The following is an 11,064-nucleotide window of genomic DNA, read 5'->3' as shown; positions in this document are numbered from 1 at the left end:
AAAAAAAAAAAAGAAGAGTTTTCATATCTACTCAGTATGGAGTGAGGGGAGTATACAGATGCTTTCTATTTTATTTGCCTTACTTCTTATGATGTTCTGACCTGGAACTTCTTGGAAATAGCATAAGCATTTATTAAGCAGTAGACCGATGCTGTGTACTGAACTCTATGCAGTTTTCTAAGTGGTTCACCTTGGCATATATACTATCACACAGGAAATTATGAAGGGCACACCTGTGCAACTGCGTGTGGCTTTGGTGTTGATTACTAGTTGCCTGTTATGAGTCTGTCCATGGTGCTCAGTGTCTGAGGCAGCCAAAGTGGTTAATCTCTTGTTCTTGATCTTGGTCCTTTTTATCTATTGCTGTCCTGACCCAGGTCATCAGCCTGTATTGTCCGGGTCACTATCCCAGAGTGTTTCAGTCTCCCTTCGGTGTTGATAAGTAATCGTGGAAACTGTCTCTCTGCTCCATGTCTTGACATTTGCATCTGTACAGAGTTCAATTGAATTACCATTACCTTAGCAATTTCTGTTTCTATTTTGGGAAGTGGTGTAGGGAGGTGATGCCCCTCGCTGTCAACGTTTGAACGCCTGTGGATGTACCCATTCAGTTCTCCCTTGGCTGGACGACTTTGATGAGCCTCCATGATTTCTATGTAGAAAAAAAGAATGTCTTCTAAGATGTGGCGAAGGCTCACATGTCTGTTCTTCAATGATCGTGCCCTACTTTTCATTACAAACATGTTCACTGCCTACTGCAAGGATATTTGCTATCCCTGGAGTCTTCAGATTTCTTTGCCTTTTAAAAGTAGTGTCTTCTTTCTTTTACTTTTGCCCTGTTCCCTTTCTTCTTGCCTCCTTATTTTGCCCTCTCAGAGGAACCAGTTTTAATTATTTTTAACTTATTATTTTGAAATTTAACATCATTCCTCTAAATAACATGCTGTTATTGCTAGTTCTTGATCTTTCATTTACGAGGGCTATTTATGAAATTTAAAGTGTCGGAGGTCAATATTTAGCTCTATTTTTTCCCCAATCCCTACTATAAAGAGCCTTTTCCCATTTCTCCATTCTTTCCAGTAGAATTAGTTGAAATTTGATGGATCAATGTCTTACTTACGTTACTGTGGCTTCATAAGCACTATTCACAATTAAGCCATGAAGTGTACTATGATTAATTGCAAATAGTTGTTATATTGTGTTTTCAACATTCATATTATCTTTTTTTTCTGGAATATTTTTGATCCACACATTGTTGCATCTTGGATGCAGAACCTGTGAATTCAGAGAGCTGACTATATTGTAACCCCAACTGTAAAGCGTAACCTATCAAAAATTTAGAGAGCTCACTGTCATTAAGTTTGTTCTTTTATTAGTATGTGTAATGTTTATGGATAATACTGTTATAAGAAGATCTTCCAGACTTGGACTCTCTCTTCCCTAAACTTGGGGTTAATAATTATTTTATTATTTTTTCTTATTGCTTAGTTCTTATGACATAACTGTTCAATACTAATCCTTCTGCTAATTATCTCTTGTTCTTTTTTCCACTATATTCAGATGTGTCAAGTAGTCTAAATGTTATCTCTTTTTAAAATTTTATTTTCAAATTAATATGAGAGCACAAATTTTAGGTTAGATTGTTTTCAATTCTAAGATAAGGTTCAAGGTGTAGTTGAGTCCTTCACCCAAGGGGCGTGCTGAACACCCTCACACTGTGCATATTGGGTAAGATCCCACCGATTGCCCTCCCTCCTCCTCTTCCCCTCTCCATCCTTCTCCCCCCTTTCCTCTCCCTCTATATTTGTGTCTCATCATTCATGTGGGCTTATACTTGTCTGTCTATATATTGGTTTCATATTAGTATTGGTATCAAGTACATTGGATTGTTTTTTTCCATTCTTGAGATACTTTACTAAGAAGAATGTATTTCAACTCCGTCCAGGTAAACATAAAAGACATAAAGTTTCCATCTTTTTAATGGCTGAATCGTATTCTACGGTACATGTATGCCACAGTTTGCTAATTCATTCATGTGTTGATGGGCATTTGGGTTGTTTCCAGAATTTGGCAATTATGAATTGAGCTGCAATAAACATTCTGGTGCAAATGTCTTTGTGGTAAAATGGTTTTTGTTCTTCTGGGCAGATACTTAGTAAGGGAATTGATCAAATGGATCAATTTAGTTCCTTAGTTTAGATCCTTTTAGTTCTTTAAGGATTCTCCATACTTCTTTCCATAGAGGTTGTATTAGTTTGCAATCCTACCAGCAGCATAGAATTCCTCTCTCCACATTCACACCAGCATCTGCAGATTTGGGACATTGGGATGTGGGCTGTTCTCACTGGAGTTAGGTGATATTTCAGAGTAGTTTTGATTTGCATTTTTCTGATGATTAGAGACAATGAACATTTTGTCATGTGTCTGTTGGCCATTCGTCTGTCATCTTCAGAGAAGTTTCTGTTCATGTCTCTTGCCCACTTATAAATGGGGTTGTTTGTTCTTTTCTTGTTGATTAATTTGACTTCTCTGTAGATCAGCCCTTTGTGAGATTCTTTTTGAAGAAATTTCTCTTGAAGTCATTTGATTGGCTATACTATTGACAAATCTATGACCTCTGTTTTTGTTATATACCTATTTTCCTTTCATTATATAGCTATAATCCTTTTTTACTGTTATCCTGATGATTCTTTTAGTATCTTGGATGTTTCTTTTATGACATCTTCTGCCTTGGTTTACTGCTTTATTTGGAGGGGCACATGTGCTTGTAGCGTCCTGTGAAAGAGTATGTGGGAGATAAATATTCCTGTGCATGGAGACTTTGGGGGTACTGCTGGGATGCCCTGTACTTTATACATAACTTTCATCCTTTTCAAATATACATATGGTTTTAAGTATATTCACAAAGTTATGCAACTATTACAGTTATTAACTTTCAATACATTTCCATCACCCTACACTCTAATAAAACCCATACTTATCAACAGTTAGACCCCATTTCCTTCCTGTCCTCTCTTCCCTGGTAACTAATAATCTACTTTCTATTTCTAGGGATTTGCTTATTTTCAACATTTTCTACAAACAGGAATCATATAATATGTATTTTACATGACTGGCCTTTTATCTGTGCATGTTTTCAAGGTTCATTCATTTTGTAGCATGTACAACCCTTCATTTTTTAAATAATTGAATAGTATTCTATTCTATGACTATACCACAATCTATTTATCCATCTGTGCATTTTTTTTTTTTTTTTTTGAGACAGAGTCTCAAGCGGTTGCTCTGGGTAGAGTGCTGTGGTGCCATAGTTCATAGCAACCTCCAACTTGGGTGCAAGTGACCCTTTTCACTCAATTTTTCTATTTTTAGTAGAGATGGCGTTTTGCTTTCACTCAGGCTGGTCTCAAACTTGTGAGCTCAAGCAATCCACCTGCCTCAGGCTCCCAGGGTGCTAGGATTACAGGCGTGAGCCACAGTGCGTGGCCTATACATTCATGTGTTAATAAAAACTTAAGTTTTTTACACTTTCTGGCTATTATAAAAAATGCTAGGATGAACATCCGTGTTCAAGTTTTTATGTGGATATATGTTTTTCATTTCTCTTGGATAGGAATGGCATTTCTGGGTACTATGGTAAACTATATGTTTAATTTTTTGAAGAAATGCCAAATTCTTTTCCAAAGCAGTGGTAACATTTTAAGCATGTACAATCCCACAAAAATTGCAGAATTTGAAAAGAAATATTCTCCTTTCATTTAAAGGTTTCCATTTTCTTTTAAAAGGTTCCCATTTCTTCAGATCCTTACCAACTCTTGTTGTCTATCTTTTTAATTATGAAAAGTTAGCTAGCTATATATAGCTATCCTAAGGAATATGAAATGGTATCTCATTTCTGATTGTAGTCACTTGAGCCATCTCTCTTTCTCCTTTTTATGGACAGTGCAGCTAAAGGTTTGCCAATTTTGTTGATCTTTTTAAAGACCTAACTTTTGATTTCATTGCTTTTGCTGTATTGCTTTTCTATTATTTATTTTATTCATTCCCATTCTTATCTTTATTATTTCCTTTTTTATGCTTGATTTGGGTTTAATTTGCTCTTTTCCCCCTACTTCCTTAAAGTAGAAGATTAGGTTGCTGATCTAGCTTCTGTTTTAATGTAAGGCTTTATAACTATGAATTTTTCTCTAAGCATTGCTTTAGCTGCATTTTATCACTTTTTGTAAGTTGTGTTTTTGTTTGCATTCTTATCAATGTATTTTCTGATTTTTCTTGTGATTTATTTTTTGACCCTTTGGTTATTTAGAGGACTCCTTTGTACAATTTCCACATGTTTGTAAATTTTTCTATTATTGATATATAACTTTATTGTGGCTGGACAATCTATCCTATAGGGTATAAATTCTTATACATATATTAAAACTTGCTTTATGACCTAACATATGATCTACCCTGGATAATACTTCCTGTGCTTGTGATAAGAATGTATATTTTTATGCTCTTGAGTGAAGAGTTCTATAGATTTTAGGTAGGTCTAATTGGTTTATAGTGTCGTTCAATGATTCTTTTTCTTTGTTGCTCTTTTGTTTAGGTGTGGTATACATTACTGAAGGTAAGGTTTTGGAGTCTCCACTATTTTTGTTGAATTTTTTTCTCTTTATTATGTTAGTTTTTACTATACTTATCTTGGTGCTTTGTTGTTAGTTGAATATATGTTTATAACTATTATGTCTTCCTGATGGATTGACCTTTTTCTTTCTTATTTTTAATTAAATGATAACTATGTACATTAGTGCAATCATGGGGTACAGTGTGGTGTTTTCATACACAATTTGAAATATTTTCATCAAACTGGTTAACATAGCCTTTATGTCATTTTCCTAGTTATTGTGTTAGGATATTTATATTCTACTTTCAGAAAGATTCACTTGTACCTTTGTAAAATAAACCATAGAGGTGATCCCTCTAATCACCCTCCCTTCACACATCCAAAGCTATGGGATTTATAACTATATCCTACTTATAAATTAGTTTCATAATAGGGTTGAGTACATTGGATACTTTTTCTTCCATTCTTGTGATACTTTGCTAAGAAGAACATTTTCTAGCTCCATCCATGTAAACATGAAGGAGGTAAAGTCTCCATCTTGCTTTATGGCTGCATAGTATTCCATGGTGTACATATACCACAGTTTGTTGATTCATTCATGGATCGATGGGCACTTGGGCTTCTTCCATGACCTGGCAATTATGAATTGGGCTATAATAAACATTCTGATACAAATATCTTTGTTATAATGTGATTTTTGGTCTTCTGGATATATACTTAAAAAAGGAATTTTTGGATCACATGGCAGGTCAATTTTTAGTTCTCTAAGTATTCTCCAGACGTCTTTCCAAAAGGAATGTATTAGTTTGCATTCCCACCAGCAATGTAGAAGTGTTCTCTTTTCTCCACATCCATGCCAGCATTTCTGGTTTTGGGATTTTGTGATATGGGCTAATGTTACTGGAGTTAGGTGATATCTCAAAGTAGTTTTGATTTGCCTTCTCTAATGATTAAGGATGGTGAGCATTTTTTCATTTATCTATGGGCCACATGCCTATCTTCTTTAGTGAAATTCCTCTTCAAGTGGATTGACCTTTTTAACATAAATATCTTCTCTGTCACTAGTAACAATTTTGTCTTAAAATTTATTTTTCTAAGATAAATACAGCCATTTCGGCTTCTTCTGGTTACTGTTTGCATGGATGTCTTTACTGTTCTTTTACTTTTCTTCTGTGTCTTTAAATCAAAAGTGCATCTCTTGTACAACATATAGTTAGATCTGTAGTTAGATCATGGCTTTTTGTTTGTTTTTGTCATTGTTAATTTTTAAGTCCATCTATTACTCTCTTTTGATTGGAGTATTTAATCTGTTTACATTTAATGCAATTACTTCTATGTAGGAATTATGTCTACAAGTTTGTTATTTCTACTCATAAGTATTTTGTCCTTGTTTCTCTCTTCTTCTATTGATATTTAGCTTTGTGTTAACTAGATATTTTCTAATACACAAATTGAGTTTCCTAAATCTTCCAATTTCCACAGCTCCTGTGATTTTTTTAGACTGTTTTCAAGGCTACTGCAGAACAGGATAAAGAGCGATGGTAATAGGCCACGACAGAACACCACAAACCTCATTCTGACATTCAGATGTTTTCCTTTTTGGATTGTTTTATGCTGTGGGTTAATTTTTGAAGTTATGAAAAAGATTATTTTGACATTTTTTTCCTGGTGTTTTTGTTGCTTTTATGGAGGAGTAGATTTTCAAGTGTCTTTTTCTGCTATTCCAGAAATGTTCTCAGACATTTTTTGAAGTCTATTTTCACTCTTTATTTGCAGTGTATTTATTCTATATCATTATTATTATTATTATTATTATTTGAGAGAGAATCTCACTATGTGGCCCTTGGTAGAGTGCTGTGGTGTCACAGCTCACAAACCTCAAACTCTTGGGTATAAGTGATTCTCTTGCCTCAGCCTCCGAAGTAGGTGAGACAACAGGTGCCTGCCACAACACCTGGCTATTTTTTGTTGCAGCTGTCTTTGTTGTCTAGCTGGCCCAGGCTGGGTTTGAACTCACCACCCTCAGTGTATGTGGCTGGTGCCATACCATTGTGCTACGGGTGCCAAGCCTATATCATTATTTTTTGAAAAATTCTATTCTTGCTTTTTGTGTACAATAAGCAAGATATTTGGTCATTCTGAAAATATATTAAAAGTGATTTTTTTCACCTTGTAGTCTCCATTTCCTCTAATTTACTTTATCTTCTTTGTTTTGTCTTTCTCATGCATCAATGTTGACTGTAGGAGCAACTATTTATTGAACTCTTCCTATGTGCTTCTCTCTTGTCTCAGTGCCTTATACATGTACATATTAACTTATTTAATCTTTACCTTCTCTCTTGAAAGTCAGTGCTGTCATCCTTCCAATTTTATAAATGAAGAAGTTGATACATAAGAAGTTAAATAAGTTGCCTGAAATTATATAGAATGAAATTGTAGAGCTGAAATTTAAGTCCAGTATGACACCCACATTTTTATTCTTATATATTAGCTCATCCTTGGGTTATCTGCTTATTTTTACCAATGGAGCCCTAAATGCTCTGAGTCTCCTGGTGCAATCTGTGGGTTTTGTGTGCTTCTTGAATTTTCTTATTGTTGCTTTAGAATTAAGCCTTTTCTTGTCTTCTAGTTAACTACTACTAGTCCATCAACTCTCCAGTCTCTAAAATTGTATTGTTTTCTTGCTCTTATTTCATTTGTTTGCCCTGTTAGAGATTGGGCAGAAGGTTTACTATCATTTTAATAGGGCTTTGGAAAGAATCAGAATTAAATGCATATTTCTAATACATTGCCATTTTAATTATGTTAAGCATACGTAAGAAAAAAAACCTCCGGCTCTTTTGTTAACTAAAGTTCTTAGGGGTATATCCTTCTGTTTATTTTATCGGCTGATTTATCATGAATACTAGATTTTCCTTTTGCGTTTTGTAATTTTATCTTGCACGTGCATCCTCAGTGGGGCTTTATTCATGGGATTCCTGAGTGGATTGTGCTGAATCTTTCTCCATCTAGATAAGTTTCTCATTATCTTTTGCCAGGTACTCCAGGACCACTTTCTATGTTAATTTCTTGCCTTAGGAACATAGGACTCTGCAAGGACAGTATACAATAAAATCCAAAGTCATAGGAAGATAGATTTCTGGTTAAAAATTTTCAAGGGAGACTTCCCCTCACTACCCATGGCTGAAATGTGGGACTGGACCATCTTCCTTGTTACCTCCCCTGTACCAGTGGGCATAAGAAACACCGTTCCGCTGAGAGCGCAGCCCTGAGTGTCCTGAATTAAAGGTCTTATTTCCAACTTTCTTCTGCACATAGGTCCAAGGTTTTATCTCCTCTGTGTGCAGCTATTAAAATAAAAGCCCTGGGCTGACTGAAACGTCATCATACCAGGACAGGATGGCATCATTCCAATGAGTTCCCTTTCCTCTGTATGTTTGAACTCTTGAGATTTTCCATACTTTCTTGTGAGCCCAGATATATATTTAAAATGATACTTGTGATATTTTAATGAGACTATGTGTTTTGCAGTGAGAGATTTTTAATATCCTGTTATTTTTACTTGATGTCCTAAATATTAACTTTTAAAAAATTATTTTATATATACTCAATGGATTGTATTCATACATTAAAAATATGTGTTTTTTTTTTAATTCCTGCTAAGTGAAAAACAAATGTATTTTTAAGGTAGCCTAATGGAATTTAAGACCAGGCCAATAGAGGTAATAATAGTTTCTTTGTATTTGGTGCTGGCTAGACCTAACTGGAACATGACATTGTATTCTGGATACTGTAATTTCTACACTCTGAATATATATTTAGTGTGTTAAGACAGAAAGTTAGGATGGTGAAGCATCAGATTATTATGTCATTTAAAGAATGGCTTAAAACACTGAGAGACTCACATTGGAGAAGAGAAAAATTGAGAGGATATAATGAATTATGCTGTGGAAGACCAGTTGGATTTATTCTTTGTATCTTTATAAGACTTCAAAACAGGAAGAAATTATAGAAGAAGGTCAATTTGAGTTTGATATGAGAAAAACCTCTTGCTAGGGAGAGGTATCTACATATGAAAAGATTGTCTATCTAATAGACTGGTGATGACTTTGTTCTTTCCCCATCACTGGGAGGGGTCAAATATAGACAGACATTATCTCACCTATGTTAGGTAACATTAAAGACTTTGGAATCATATTACTTAAATTACCTTTTACTAGTTTTGTGACCATGGTCAAGTTATTTAAGCTTGTTGGACCTCTGTCTCTCTGAAAAATCATGTAGTAATGTTACATATGTCATAGCATTGTTGTAACATTTCAATGACATAAAACATGTGAAGTTGTTAAAATGGTATATGTCACATGCTAAGCCCTAAAAAAATGTTCCAATATCATTTTCATTATCATCTTTCAAGAATGTAGAAGAGCCAGGGCCCTGTGGCTCCACCTCTGAGGCTACTGTGCTTCTGCCAGAACTGTGGCCCGATCCCAGGCTCCCATCAGCTGCCTGGTGGGATATATTAGTGTGGTCCAATACTCTGTCAGGAACCCACTAGCTTCAAGCTGCCATCACACTTATATCCAGGTTGAGTGAATACTCACAGCCCTGACACCTACAATGATTGCTGAGATAGCCTTGCCCAGCTGCCACTGTTGCTGCCAGAGAGAGACCTAAGTAGAGCAACCTCCATGACAACAGCCTCTGCAGGAAGGGACTCATCAGCCCCCATCCAAAGCTTCCAAAAGCAGCCTAGGAAACAGTCCACCATTCTGTACAAAGATCATCCAGCACTATCTTAAACTGTGACAACCAAAGGAGAACAGGACAGCATAGATCAGCTGTATTATAAGCTCTCAGTGCTTCTGCCCCTCTGCAGCCAGGTCAGTCTTCAAGAATCAGTCACAAAGGGACCATACAAGAACTTTCCTTCTTCTCACTAAGTAGGAGAGTTCTCAGCAAAAGAGAATAGGGATCTACATAGATACCTGCCTTGAATTGAGAGAAAAGGCTTCAGATTAAAAAGAAACCAGAAAAACAACTCTGGCAACAGGAACAAACAAGCTAGTTTGATACCCTGAAGGGATAATTGTGGATCTATAGTAATAGACACCAATCAAAGGAAATTGTTAAAATATCAGAAAAGGAATTCAGAATATGAAGGGACATTAAGATGAATGGGATTGAAGAAAAAGTTGAAAATCAACACAAGTCAAAATATTACTTCAGGATATCAAAGAATAAAATGAAAAAGTTGCTGAAGAGATAGATGATAGAAGAAAGGATACACCAGAACTTAAAGCAATAAAAGAGTCATTAAGGGAATTTAAAAACACAGCAGGTGGCTTTATCAATACCTAGACCAACAGAAGAAAGACTCTTAGAGCCTGAAGACTAGTTTCTTGAACTAATCCAGTCAAAGAAGCAGGAAAAGGTAATAAAGAAGAATGAACAGTTACTTGGAGTAATATGGGACTATGTAAAGTGAACCAATATATGAATTGTAAGTATCCCTGAGGGAGAGGACGAAAAATCAGAAACTATATAATACCTATTTGAGGGAATGATTGAGAAGAACTTCTGTGTTATCACCAGATATAAGATAATAGTTATTAAAAATGCTCATCATCTTTAATCAATAGAGAAATGCAAATCAAAACCACTTTTAGATATCATCTAACTCCAGTAAGGTTAGCTAGCCCGCATCACAAAATCCCCAAACTACAGATGTTGGTGTGGATGCAGAAAGAAGGGAATGCTTCTACACTGCTGGCGGGAATGCAAGCTAATATGGCCTTTTTGAAAGAAGTTTGGAGAATATTCAAGGAACCAAAAATAGGCCTATTGTTGGATCCTTCACTTCCTCTACTAGGTATTTACCCAGATTATCAAAAATAATTTTACAACAAAGACATTTACACCAAAATGTTTACTGCAGCCCAATTCATAATTGCCAAGACATGGACACCGCCCAAGTGCCCATCGACCCATGAATGGATTAACAAATTGTGGTATATGTATACCATGGAATACTATGCAGCCATAAAGACTTCACTTCTTTTATGTTTACCTGGATGGAGCTGGAACATATTCTTCATAGTAAAATATCTCAAGAATGGAAAAAAAGAGTATCCTTTGTATTCAATACTACTATGAAATCAGTATATAATCACCTACACATTCATCGGAATGGTAAAACATAACTGTAGTCCAGAAATAAGGAGGGTAGAGGAAGGAGAGGGGATGGGGAAGGCCAGGAGGAGGGAGGGTATTTGAGGGGACCTAACCTAATGTTCATAATGCAATGATACATTTCTATACTATTAAGAATAGAGTATTAATGTGTTACCACAACAAATAAGTAAGCAAGGAGATGGTTACGTTAATCAGTTAGATGTAAGTATTCCGCCTTGTATATCAAATCAGCACATTGTACCTCATGAATGTATTTACTTACA

Source organism: Otolemur garnettii, unplaced genomic scaffold (assembly GCF_000181295.1).
Source record: "Otolemur garnettii isolate 467f Iridium unplaced genomic scaffold, OtoGar3 scaffold00003, whole genome shotgun sequence".
Taxonomy (NCBI): domain Eukaryota; kingdom Metazoa; phylum Chordata; class Mammalia; order Primates; family Galagidae; genus Otolemur; species Otolemur garnettii.
Note: the sequence above shows the minus strand (reverse complement) of the source record.